General features: G+C 36.7%; 1 protein-coding gene across 2 annotated transcripts in view; it reads left to right on the forward strand.

Moving 5' to 3' along the window:
- Positions 1–13,597, forward strand: part of LOC120427725 (homeotic protein deformed) — a 108,763-nt gene that overhangs the window by 15,460 nt on the left and 79,706 nt on the right. The window lies entirely within an intron of this gene.

Genomic DNA, 13,597 nt, shown 5'->3' on the forward strand with positions numbered 1-13,597 from the left:
GGAGTCCTTACGGTCGGCGGGTAGTTGAATGGTATGAATATCCTGGGTGACATTTGCAGCAACATGTGCCTGGCAAAAGTTTCATTTTGCTAATGGAAACTTTTTTAACGTTTTCCCTGGGTGTTTCGCTGTCACATGTTACGTAAAGTTTGCTTCAATCTGAACGTACGCTATAGTTTCATAAAATTTAACGTAGATTTCAAGTTAGTCATAAACCATCGAAAAACAAACATTCTGTTACAGACATTAAAGAGTGCGCAGAAAGGAATCCATCTTCCTTCCACACTGCCAGCCCACTAAAAAACGAACAAGAGAATCTCAAGCAGTGGCAGCCATTCGAAATACGAATCAGAAAGAAAGTGGAAGAAAGTGATGGAGCTGGATGAAAGCAGGAAAAAAAATTGTCGAATGGAATCATTAGAAACAGCAGGAACATTGCGAATGACAATAGGTTCTGGGAATGGAAAATCGGAGGGAGATGGAAAATCCACAACACGAGCAAGGCAGTAAGAAAAATGGTAGAACAAAATACACTTAAAATGTATACAATGGTTGATGGCTTATCATTCATCATCCCTTGTGTGATTGATGGCTCTGTCACCCACGCATTTTCATTTCCTCATTTTCTTTTTTTGGGGGGCTGCCCTCCGTAGCCGAATTTCCATCCCCTGATATTGGTCTGTCCGGAAAAACATTTCCGAGTCTCTAGAGACGCTGACAGAATGTGCGTCCTTCCATCATTCTCGATTGTAACTGTTTCTTCAACACTACCCTACGCAAGCCGGTGAACGTCGGTATGAAAACTGTTTTAACCATTTTAACAAATAATGATATTTGATTTCTGCTTAGCCAATGTTTAAAACCAACCTTTTACTTTAACAAATCCACAAAGCATGTTTATAAAAAAATTATAATGATTATAAGTTAACAAGCAGTTGAAAGGTAGTCCATACATCACCTTACAAAGGGAAAAAAACATAATAATTTTACAACTGGGAATGCAAGAAAAAAAATAATTTTATCTCTAAAAATGTGTGTTCAGTCTAAATTGAGGTAAAATTACATCATAAAAGAGTTAATATTTATCCTTCCAAATTTACACCATTTTTTAATGTGAATTTCAATTGTTGATTTCCTATTAAATTACAAAATGCATTTTTCAATATTTCAACTCCGCCATTATGGCCGCCATCTTGGATCAACAAATTCTTAATCACTTAAGAGTTGTTTAGAGGTTATACGTCAACTGTACAATAAAAGAAAACACGGAAAGAGAGGACTGTTTATTTTTATCAAACAAGATTCAGCTGAAAATCAAATAACACAATTATGATGAAAGCTAAAATTGACATCGTCGTCTTGATATCTTGGCAGTCGCACGACTAAATTTGTTCATTTGTTTTTGGGAGAACAAATGATTTTTGTTTAGTAATAAATTGTTAAAAGAATGACAGTCCGGTTCGTCGCTTGCTTGAGCGTGCAGGCATAAAAGTGTTTTTGTATATTCACTTGATTTAATTAAATAAAAAATAATCATTGGCAATATGAAAAATAGTCAGCATTGTTTATCATGAATTCGGTTAGGGGTGGTTCAATTTACAAGCCGCGCAATCACACGCAAAAAAATAAGGCATATTTGAATCAACAAAACGTTTTGTTGATTTGAAAATCATAATTTTTGTTGAATCAACGCTAAACGTCAAAGCAGCTTTTTCTAAACAACAAAAGACTTTTGTGGAATCGAGAAAATCAAGGTTTGTTTCAACGCAAAATCGGCGTTGATTATATTCAACAAAAATTTTGTTGATTCAAACCTGGTACAGGCTGATTCTACAAAACTTTTTTCTGCGTGCATAAACAATTCTATTAAGTGAAAAAGTGGGAGATTTGAAGCAAACATTGTTGCAAAAATAAGAATTTGATGGCAACATTCTTCAAAATGCTACATAAATCCGTTTTTCTGTCATCTCTGCCAAATCAAATCATCTGAAAATCCTTCGAATTCCTAGGAAAACAAAATTACCCTTGTTTTATTTTGTTTATATTGTGTTTATATTTTTGAAGTGTTTTTTTCTTATATCATCTTTTATCAATAATTTAAACGGTTATTCAGTTTATTATATGCTTTTTGTGCTCAATCCAGATCCCCAAAATGTTTTATAATAATTTAGTTTTGCCAAAAATGGAGCGCAACCTTACGTCAGACCAATTTCTTCTGATGAATCAAACTCATAACACCATTCCGCCAAGCCGTTGAATAATCTGCTGGATCGGTTTCCCTTTGAGACACGGATCTCTTAAATGTGGCGTTGTAAAGTTTCATACATAAGAACTATTAAAATAAACGATTCGTTTTACGAGCGCAGAAAGGAAACAGAACTACAGTGAAACCCACGACGCCAGCAGATTGCCCGCCGAGGAGCAGCAGCTAGGAGAGAAGGAACAACAAATCTGAGATACGATAAATTGCTAGAAATTAAATTTTAATGTCTTAATTTTTGATGAAATTGTCGTACAAGTGCACGCTAGAAGCCGATCGGCGGAGGTGGCGACGGTGGCGACGGCCCGGTTGAATGACGAGAGTTTTCGAAGAGTTCTCAAGTCAGAAAAATTGAAAAGTTGTACTTCTGATGATGGCCGGCTGTGCGCGCGCGGTGTAGTTTGAGCGCTCCGAGGCAAAATGAAGGCAGCACTCGTCAAGCGGCCAGATAGGAACAACGCTGAAATGAATAATGATATTATAAACGTTTTCAACGGGACCACGGAACAAAATGCCCATTAGGGTGGTGCGGGGCGAAAACATGGCCGCGGACTTTTTAATATCCTTGGCATTTATGGCTTAGCTGTAGTTACAAAAACACTTGAAATCGAATATTTGAAATGAAATAACCTGTTTTATTTCGCAAAATAAAAATAAATATAGTTTATATTGTATTGATAACATCATGAACCATCCTAACTTCAATGCTGATGATGATGATAATGTTGATAATCATACCTACTCTTTTTTGTCTGTATCCGAGGATCAAAAAATAGAGGCGCTGTGGTGAAGATTATGATGTTCAATATAATTACAGTAAATGGTATCATTACAACCATTGGAAAAAGGAGAGAAAATAAGGATCCGTGCGGCTGCAACTGTCCGTTTCGGAAATTAGAAGGTTTCGGACACTGTTTTTTACGCGATTTTGTTCGATTTTCTTGAAAATTGTAAAATTGGATCGTTAGTTGAGAACGTCTTACTTAATGTTAAATTTCAGCGGTTTTGATTATAGCAATCGCGGTGGTTAGAAGAAATGTGACTGAATTGATGAGCGTTTGATACGTAAGATTGGTTTCAGTGCAATAAAGATTTTTTTTAATTTCGTTATTTTTTTTTAAATTGAGTTCTGCTTTTCTTTAGACCATTGTTAGTTTTTTTTAGAAGTTACCACGATAAATTATAACAAAAACTTGATACTTGCTTTGGCAAAAATGACGGTTTTCAAATATCATTCGACTGTTGGCATAATATAATTCCTAAACTCAACTGAGCTCAATGACACTAATTAAAAGACAACGAGGTTGTTTTATTTTTTTTGCGAAAATCCGAAATGAAATTGTTATGATGATTTCAGAAAAAATGGTTTGTAAGATTATAATAAATGGTAGTAAACAAGAGGTTATTCTCATAAGGTTTATGTGAAACGAAAAATCCTGTGAGTTCACACGGGATCAATCTGTGACACTGGAATATGAGAGCAGGAATCATTTTAATTATACAAAATTACGTTTAATCTATTTTTTTTTTTGCATCGTGCAACCAATTTGTTTATAATGACTTTGCGTGCCTCGGCTTCAAAGGCGGATTGGATGAGAAGTAGCTTTTGTCGCAATGGCGGGGTGTACTCTCTCCACAAATTACCACACACCATCAACGCGTATCATTATCGTCATCATCACCGGCAACAATAACATGAAATTAAGGTAGAGCGAAAGACAGAGAGAGAGAGCGACGCGAGAGTGAGTGAAGAAAAAAGCACTGCACAATATCAAACACATCAAAATAGTCATTATAACAATGGCAGTAACCACAAATGGTGGAAACATACAAACATTTAAACGCACACACACACACAGATCACAATGAGCTCCACACAACTCGAAAATGATGGCGCTCGAATGTAGTGAGCGCTGATGGCCGACGACTGCGATTTTTCCACTCCTTTTCCCACCTGCCACCGCCCCCCAAAAGACCTCGGACCGACGGAACGGATACCGCGGACTCTGCTCGTTTGCTTTTTAATGCGTGGCGGTCATTTTATTTTAATACAGCTAGATTTGCGGTTGTTTGATTTGTTTGATTCGCCTCTCACCGAAATTGAAGCAATTATTTAGCAATCATAATTTATGTCCCATCGCTTGCTGGCTGCTGCTGCTGTTGCTACACACACTCGTTTTTTTTTTTTTGCTTTGACCTGAAACTCAGCAGAGTGGGAAATGAATTGTAGTTAACCAGTACACAAGTTTAGAAAACTGCTTGTGACTACTTCTGCCGCCGAACGGTGACTGCGGGAGCGGGTGAAAGTGACCGTTTTCTTCCTCGGCACAAGAGCAACATGCATGCAAATTTCAAGGCTGTGCAGTTTCACTTTGCTCCGAATTCCAGAACAAGCAAAAAGGATACTCAACGCCAGGTACAAAAAGTCGCTCCAATTTTACTCAATCTGGAAACCAACGGCTTAAAACTTAAAACAGCCTGCGTTTAGGGTTTTTGGAACACACACAACTCGACAGCCTCACGCTGTTTGGGCCATTCCTGCGTGCAAATGTGTGCAAATTTAGACCGACTTCAAGCAACGGACATAGTTTGTGTGCGTGGTGTGCCCTACAAGAGACGATTTCCGTCAAATGTACCAAAAAAAAGCAAGATCCAAACCGACGCAACTTTCGAAGTTGGTACGAATTACAGCAACAGTAGCTACTCGAAAGGAAGAAAAAGGAATCATCCTCCTGCGTAAAAATTACAAGTAGAGCACGGCAGCTGAGGAAACGCTCATTTTTGGTGCGATGGTTTAGTTGTGATTTCGCCATTTTTTGCTCGAGAAACGTGCACAAAATTTCAACAGTTTTGACTACAAATGTAAATAAAAATTCCATTAATACTTTCAAAATTAGTTTGTGGAAACAGGCAAATGCTGATTCATTTTGATGCAGATATTCTTTAATCTGAATAAAATGTAGAGTATTAAAGGTGGCCTCACCCAAATAGAAAAGAAAAAATAGGTCCTTAAGTTGAGTTAAGATAGTTAATTTAACTACACACAACGATTAAGCTTTTTTTGTACAGGAAGAAAAAAAGTTTCAAATTGACTTTACATTGATTTAAAAAAAGAGAAGTGGAACGCAGCCTTTCTTGATAGATAGTACACCCAAAATTCCGAGTCGAGAGAATCGTTCCCTCAAAATGTATTGAGGGCTCAGCGCCAAAATCTAGAGAATAATGCTCCCAACTCACAAAACCATAACAAATGAGTTCATTCGTTAATTGAAACAATAAATCTCCAACTAGTGTCATACATTGACATCTGACCACTTCTTGTTCACCAATCTATGGTGGCCGAGGCAGTTAAGTCATTGGGTTAGTATGTCAAAGGTCTCAGGTTCGATTCCCGTAGTCGACACTTTCGGTTTTTTGTTTTGACGGATGAATTTGTTTTGCAAATGAATCTCGAGAGAATAATTCTCTCGCCCATTTCCAGCTGTGTTCTCTGTGTCTGTGAATGGCACCATTATTTTCTCTTCTCGAGGCCATTATTCTCTCGGACTAGCGTTGCACAGTTTTGGGTGTATCATGACAGCTCGTCACAAGAAAACTAAAGTTGATCCGACGCAAAATTTCGACTTGTCGATTTAATTTTTTTTGCTTTAAAAAAGTGATTAAAAATGGTTCTCTGGCATGACTTTTATCGTTGTATTTAAAAAATTCCATATTGCTTTAGGACCCTATTGGATCTCCAAAAATAAACTATTTTACGCCCATCGTTACACCAAATCTTTTAACTCAAATATTTCGGAACTGGGACGACTTTTTCATGGTGCTTAAAGTTATTCATGTAGAATTTTTTCTGACAACTCCCAAATTGCATCATATTTGGTTAAACACAAGCAAAGTTATATGGCGGATGTAAACAAAGTTGGGCAAATTTTCGAGAAATAAATAAGACCCGAACGATTTTTTTTAAACAAAAAAATCATTCGATGATTTGACCTTAATACAAGGCAAGAGATTCTTATTATTTTTGATACAGAAAAAAATCGCATAATTAAACCACTAGTACTTCAAATCCAGAATTCTATGAATTGCTTGAAAAACGACTGATGACAGAAAAAATAAATCCAGATTTTTACAATTGTTTTCAGTTCAAAATCTCACAAAACTCATCACATTTTACAAAACCCAAACCCCGTCAGCTGTGCGCTGCTCCCTCGCCTTTGACTCGACTCACAACTCACGTTTGCACGACGAGTCCTACCAAAATGGCGCGAGCGTTGCCACAGCTGTCGTACTCGATGAAGCTTTTCTTGATGTTGACGGATTGCCGTCATTAATCTATGACGTGCACGATTTTCGAAGAGGAGGATATAACACCGGAGGTACACACTCGCACTCTAGTTTTTTCTTACTCTCCCGAAACGCCAAGCCCATGCCATGCGCGCTTCTGGGATGTAAAAATCCTTGCGACCGAGAGCCATCTCGGGCACACAGTTTGTGGACGCCCAGGGGAAGCATGATTGTGATTACGAAATCCAGTCATGGTTGTATTATATTTGCACAAGGATAACACTGACAAGCCGCCACTGGAAGTGATTTGAACTGGATGCTAAAAGTTGCTTTACAGCTTCATCGGGTGAATAATGTCCGATCGACTACTTTTGTAGGGCTGTTATAAAATTAACCTTGTGTCTAATCAAATCATTTAAGACTAGCAGTTTCAAGTAATATTCAATCTGGTTGGACCAAACTAAATCGATAATGAATGCTCCTTAATAATTTAGTTTTGCATCAAATATTAGCAACATTGCTACCGAAATCCATCAATTATTTTGTTTAAATTCATCGCTGCTCAGAGGCATTTCTCGACACCTGGTGAACTTCATTAATCATCGATTTGTTGGGGCTTGTGGCATGCGGTGAAGGAGATCGGAAAAGTTTACAAACAAATGATTTTATTATAAACATCATCAATCATCTTGGAAATTACGGTTACGGCCATTATCATCTTTTTGTAGTAATTGAAAAATATGATTGCTCAGAAGGTTAAAAACAAAACACATCGATATGATTAAAACACCATCAATCATTTTGTCACGCTCGTATTGGGAGAGTTTTGTCCGGCTGGTTTGGCTCAGGAAAACCGGTAATAATGTGAGACCTTTAAACTGACGCGTGTTATCAGTGAGTTATTTTTAAACATTTGGTACTGCACAGAAACATGATGACACAATATTAAATCATGGAAAGAATAAATATGAGCGAGTGAGCCGTGTTTCTGAAATCGATCATATTGTTTTTTTTCACAAATAAAAATTGTGAATGAACCGGCTCCGTGGCTTAATGGTTGCGGCTTCTGCCTCGAAAGCAGAAGGTTCAGGGATCAAATCCCGGTCGGTTCCCTTTGAAATTTGGAATCAGGAATTGAACTTTGCATATGAACAAAAAACCTTTAAGAATCAGGTGGGATTCGAACTCACACCTTTGGATTGATGGTCTGGGACGCTAACCAGTCGGCCATCATCGAGTTAATGCTCTAGGACTGAACTGATCCGTAGTGGCGAAATAATGTCACAATATCAAACATATCAAACCATTATATAACTACTAACACCGTCTCACAGCCCAGGGCCATCTCATATACTCATGAACTGGACGAGGGAGTCGTGGATTGCCTGGCCCGAGTCATCTGCATTATCGATCTATGTCTATACAATTTCAGAAGAAATCGTTAGCCAGAGAAAAGGTATTCGCTTCAAAGGTTCTTGAGATATATGGTGGTTACTAACCGAACCGTCTCAGTTGAAATATACTGTGGTCATGGCCAAGTCCTGCCAAGGCGGGGGTTCAAATACATACATACATACATACATACAAATAAAAATTGTGAATGAGGTAAGGGCTGTTTCATTAACATTTTTCTCAACTAAACTGATATCTGGACGATTTTGAATTTGCATGAAACTATCACTTAGGTGGTTATTACTTGAGATAGGGTAATTAGATCTTTGAAATGCAGGACTCAGTTGGAGAGGATTTTATTCCACAATATATTATTATATAATTCAATTTACGGAACATTACATTACACATAGACATTTCGCCGTGATCATGTTGGTGAAATGTTGAAAATTGACATTTACAGAAAAAACATCTAATTTTGAATCTTTCGTTGGATGTATAATCGTTCTGTTTTCTAATTTGATGTCTCATTTAAAAGATTATTTTTATGCGTTTTTGGTACTTGAATTTCACATCCACTTTTATACATAATAGGAAAAATAAGATGATGTTGGCATTGTTGTTGTGACAACTATTGATCACTTGATTTTTATTTGTATTGTAACTTTTTAAAATTACAGCATTGATCATTCCTTGTGGTAAGAATTGTAAAATTTAAGTTAAGTAGTTTGCTACAATTAGCTAGTTTTGTAAGGACCATGTGGACCCTTTTTTGAAATCTCAGCCCTCCCCCCATTGAGGGTAATTTCCATACAAAACAAATCTTTTTTGTATGGAGCATAGGCAATTGCTGACCCGCAGTTGTTCACAAACACAATTCAAACCAAGTAGAGACTTTTACGACAACTTATTCTAGCTTTATTTTGTTTTTTGTTTTGTACAAGATGGAGAGGAAATTATTGTATGTTTGGTAGGTTAAAGATTTTGTTCTATTTTCTTCCAATTTTTTTTTGCAAATCTGTCGATAGAAACTTGCTTGCTCACTTTTTACTTAGCTATTTACTACGTTTAAAACGATTTTTGGAAGCAACATGCCGTTCTCCTACTTATAACAATTAAAAAGATTTTATAAAAATAATTGAACAAACACACCAACTCGTCTTGGAATCATGAAACAGCCAAGCGCATTCGTATCGTAGAGCGCTCAATGAAAATCTAACGCGCACTGAAAATCGCATCCGTATCATAGAAACGCGCACTGCAAAATCTCCCAAGCAGCCGCCAACCTGTCCGGATTTCTCAATGCACTAGGGTAAATTCTCGTATGTTTGGCAGGTTAAGCTCTCGCTCCTAACTCCATCCAATTTGCTGTTTTTCACTACTTACACAACTAATTTTGCAAAACTTTTTATAGAAACTTGCTTGCTCACTTCTTATTGAGCTATTTATCACTCGATTTCAGTTGATAACGCTTTTAATTAGCTTTAATTGAATGTCAAAGTTCTGACCTGCCAACATTAGAGGCACGCTGGAATTAGATGCTGTTCCCCTAGTTCCCATACAACGCATCCAAAAAAAAAAAACACAGCCGCCATAAAAGCGCGCGGCTCGCTCGCTTGCAGGGAGAGAGAAAAGTTCAAAGAAGAAAGAGAAAACTCCGTGTTTTGCTCTCTCCCTGATCGCGAGCCAGCCGCGCGCTTTTATGGCGGCTGTCCGAAAGCTTTATTGAACTCACACATTCATACCGTCCATCGTGTACAAATTAGAGGGCTTTCAGTGTATTTTTTGGATGCGTTGTATGGGAACTCGTGCATTGGAGAAATCCGGACAGGTTGGCGGCTGTTTGGGAGATTTTGCAGTGCGCGTTTCTATGATACGAATGCGCTTGGCTGTTTCATGATTCCAAGACGAGTTGGCGTGTTCGCTCAAATATTATAAGAAACATATTTTAATTTTTTCTTCATATTAGAAATCAAAATGATTACCTGTCCTATGAACAGGTTGAACAGGTGGACGAGACGCCTCTGAGTTTTAATCTAAATCAATATTTTTTGTCAATTAAATCATTGCGTGGATTGTAATTGGCGTTATTTATTTCATCAAAGATTAAAAATATAGATTTTTTGCTATTATAATTTCAGTTCCGATTTCAAAGGTATACTCGCGTTAAAATTTTTGTTTCTGTTCATGAATTTGTTTTTTTTTGACCAGTAGAAAAGTTTTCTACCTTGGCTTGTGAAGCAGATGTCCTATTTCCACATTTGATTGATACGTCATTGCTCACTCCCTTTAAAGTTTATATAAGATTTGATTGCTGGCACAGAAACCACTCATTTGTTCTGTGGTATTTGTGTTTTTAGATAATTGATATTTTTATATTTCACTGTCCACACCAAACTCGGTTATCCGAAGGCCTTGAAAAAAAAAATCATTTCACGATTTTTTATCGTTGTCATATTTTTTGCTGTGCAAGTGCAAGATGGTGACCAAAATGGCGGTGATGATGTATTGAAAAAAAAATATAATTTGATAGGCAATCTACCATTTGATTTTGACTAAAATGAGATCGCAGAACTCGAATTTGATGTTAAAAACAAGAAAATAAACAAAATAAGAAAAACATGTTCTTGATTCGATTATCCGTAGTACTAAACAAACCTTCGGATAATCGAGGCTTCGATTAATAGGGTCTGGACTGTATATAAACCCATTAATCTATCCCTGCTTTAGTCTTGTATTGTAACAACAATTTTGTATGAAAACGTTGTAGAATTAAAAAAACTGAATTCATTCATACTTTCGTACAAGCAGTTTTTTGTAAACAAAGTGAAACAAACTGGCAAATATTGCAAAGATTTTATTATTCTACCTTACCAAAAATAAATTACTGCCATTAATTTTTATGAGGAGATAATTTATTTTGATATTATCATTGTGCTTAATCTTCATACGCTTTTTCTCGCTCTCTTTCTCTCTGCGAGTATATTTTCTCTCTTGGGCACACTCCACAATCCACACAATGATGCTTCTGAAGGCACTAATTCTGCACTTGAAGGTCCATCCGGAGGGGTCAATCCCTGCGAGCATACACACACACACACACACATACAGACGATGTGTTCATTTCGATTTCAGACAACCTTGCGCCTCCATAAACCGTGTTCGTTCGCCCAGCAGGAGAGAATCTCTAGTTGCGATTACGCCGAATCGACACAGAGCCTGGAATATAAAACAATAATTAAGTTATTAATTATGTTAAAATAAACACCAACGCGTTTTTCAAGCGCTCTCGACTCTAATACGGAGAAAAACAGGTTCTCGTGGTCGGCCAACTGGACTGGCCAACGTTGGATTCCCTTGTAGACGGAATAAAGATGAGTGTTCGGTGTCAGTTGAAATCGTTTCAATCTTTTTGTCAGACATTTTTTAGACCGCTGGAACAGAAATCTGACATTGCCTGATTGACAGCCGTGATAAAGGTGTGCTAACTACAGGGGTCTTTTTAAAATGAACGCCGTAAGTCTGGATGGGTTTCTTTTGTAGATGATTGAACTATAAGAAGAAACGATTGAAGGCAAAATTCTTGTGAAGAGTAAAAGTGCTTGTCTGCTTGCTTGCGTGCTGTTCGTTAGCCTTTTTCTCACCGAAACCCACATTTTTGTATCTGTGCATCATCCATTCTGGTTTCCCCATGGATTGAGGCTTGGAATAGAAATAACAAATAAAAATAGTTACAGTCTAATATATTCAGACATTGACGGATTGGAGGCAATTAATCAGCTTCATTGTATTTTGGCGCTTTTAATTTCTGACATACGTTCTATCTTATGATCAAAAAAGATTTTTCGAAGGTTTTTTTTAACAAGTTCTTATAACTGCGAGAGGAATGTCTGTTGGGTTTCATAGCTTGTGCTTTGATAACTCGTCCGTAGTAATTTCAAAATAACAGGGAAGTTGGAAGAGTTTTTGTTTTCTTTTTTTTCCAAACAGAACATCTTAATTTTACTTTTAAAAAGAAAAAAAAAATAATTGGCCATTATTGATGGGCCGGCAATCATCCAACTTCTCTTATACAAACTCACTATCAGTATTACCAACAATGCAAAGCAAACGAAACAAGTACACTCGACTTGACGACAGCATGAACATTAAAGGAAAAAACCGCTCTCATCGATGATAAACGCTTTCAAAAGCGGGTTGAGCATAAAAATTCACACTTGTTAACATGCATATCAAAAGAAAATGAGGGAAGGCGCAACTATCGGTGAAACTCATTATCACTATTTAGCTTTTCAGTTTTTTTTTGTTCACTTATTCCATGCCCAGAACATAAACATCCCTTCTTCAATCAAAAACACAATCGCCGAGGCATCGGAAAATCGATTGGGATGCGTGTGTATAATTATTTGCGAAATAATTATAAGGAGTGCATTATACGGGGCAGCAATTTTACACTATTTGACTGCACGTAGAGTGGTGCGGAATTGCACCGAAAACGATCTCTTGCGCTCGGAAATTATGTGTAACATATTAGTGTGCACCCAGCTCCAACCGAATTTTGATTGTATCTGTAATGTAAAGAAGGAAAAAGTTATAATGTTTAAGGCTTGTGTTATTTTTAAATAATATACTCGGAGTAACAACACGCATCTTGATGCTAATAATTTACATTTACTGTGCTGAATCAGCACAATCAGCACTGCTGATGAAGTTGTTTTTTGATAGACACACTTCACTTTTATTAAATTTTTATTTTTTTGTATTTATATCTTCATAAAGCCCCAGCATTTTTTTAGGTTCATCCCTAGGCTTTGTCATAATGAGTATCATAGGTTTGATGCTTGTTTGGCAAGGAGTATGATTTGATCCGATGTGGAATTAAAATCGAAGTTTTCAGTATATTGCTAAAGCTTCCATTTTTACACATGGACACCACTTCATGCTACGAGAACCCACTTTGACGCAGTCTCAAGGCTTAATCGATGGCCGGTAAGCTGTCATCGAGCACAAGAAGGTTCTCCGATAGTGGAAATATCACATTTGTACAATGAACCGCTACATATGTGATTTTTCCCTATCTTGATATGGGTGTCGGGTTAGGATGCGGGTTTTAGAAAAAATAGTTTTTTGTAGAATTTAGGATTTCAACTATAAATATCAAGTTTTTACACTTTGCTTTTAGTTATTTAGGGACAAAATTAGTAGCAGTGAATTTAGTAATTCTGTCAGAATCGGTGATTTTCATTCAAGTAGCATAAGAGCTGTTCTCTACGGAATCGGTCTTTTTTCTTTAATTTTAATTTTTGTATTTTTTAATCCGGCTGAAACTTTTTTGGTGCCTTCGGTATGCCCAAAGAAGCCATTTTGCATCATTAGTTTATCCATATACTTTTCCATACAAATTTGGCAGCTGTCCATACAAAAATGATATGTGAAAATTCAAAAATCTGTATCTTTTGAAGGAATTTTTTGATCGATTTGGTGTCTTTGGCAAAGTTGTAGGTATGGATATGGACTACACTGAAAAAAATGATACAAGGTAAAAAAAAAATTTGGTGATTTTTAATCTAACTTTTTGTCACTAAAACTTGATTTGCAAAAAAACACTATTTTTAATTTTTATATTTTTTGATATGTTTTAGAGGACATAAAATGCCAACT

This window comes from Culex pipiens, chromosome 1 (genome assembly GCF_016801865.2).
Source record: "Culex pipiens pallens isolate TS chromosome 1, TS_CPP_V2, whole genome shotgun sequence".
NCBI classification, from domain to species: Eukaryota; Metazoa; Arthropoda; class Insecta; order Diptera; family Culicidae; genus Culex; species Culex pipiens.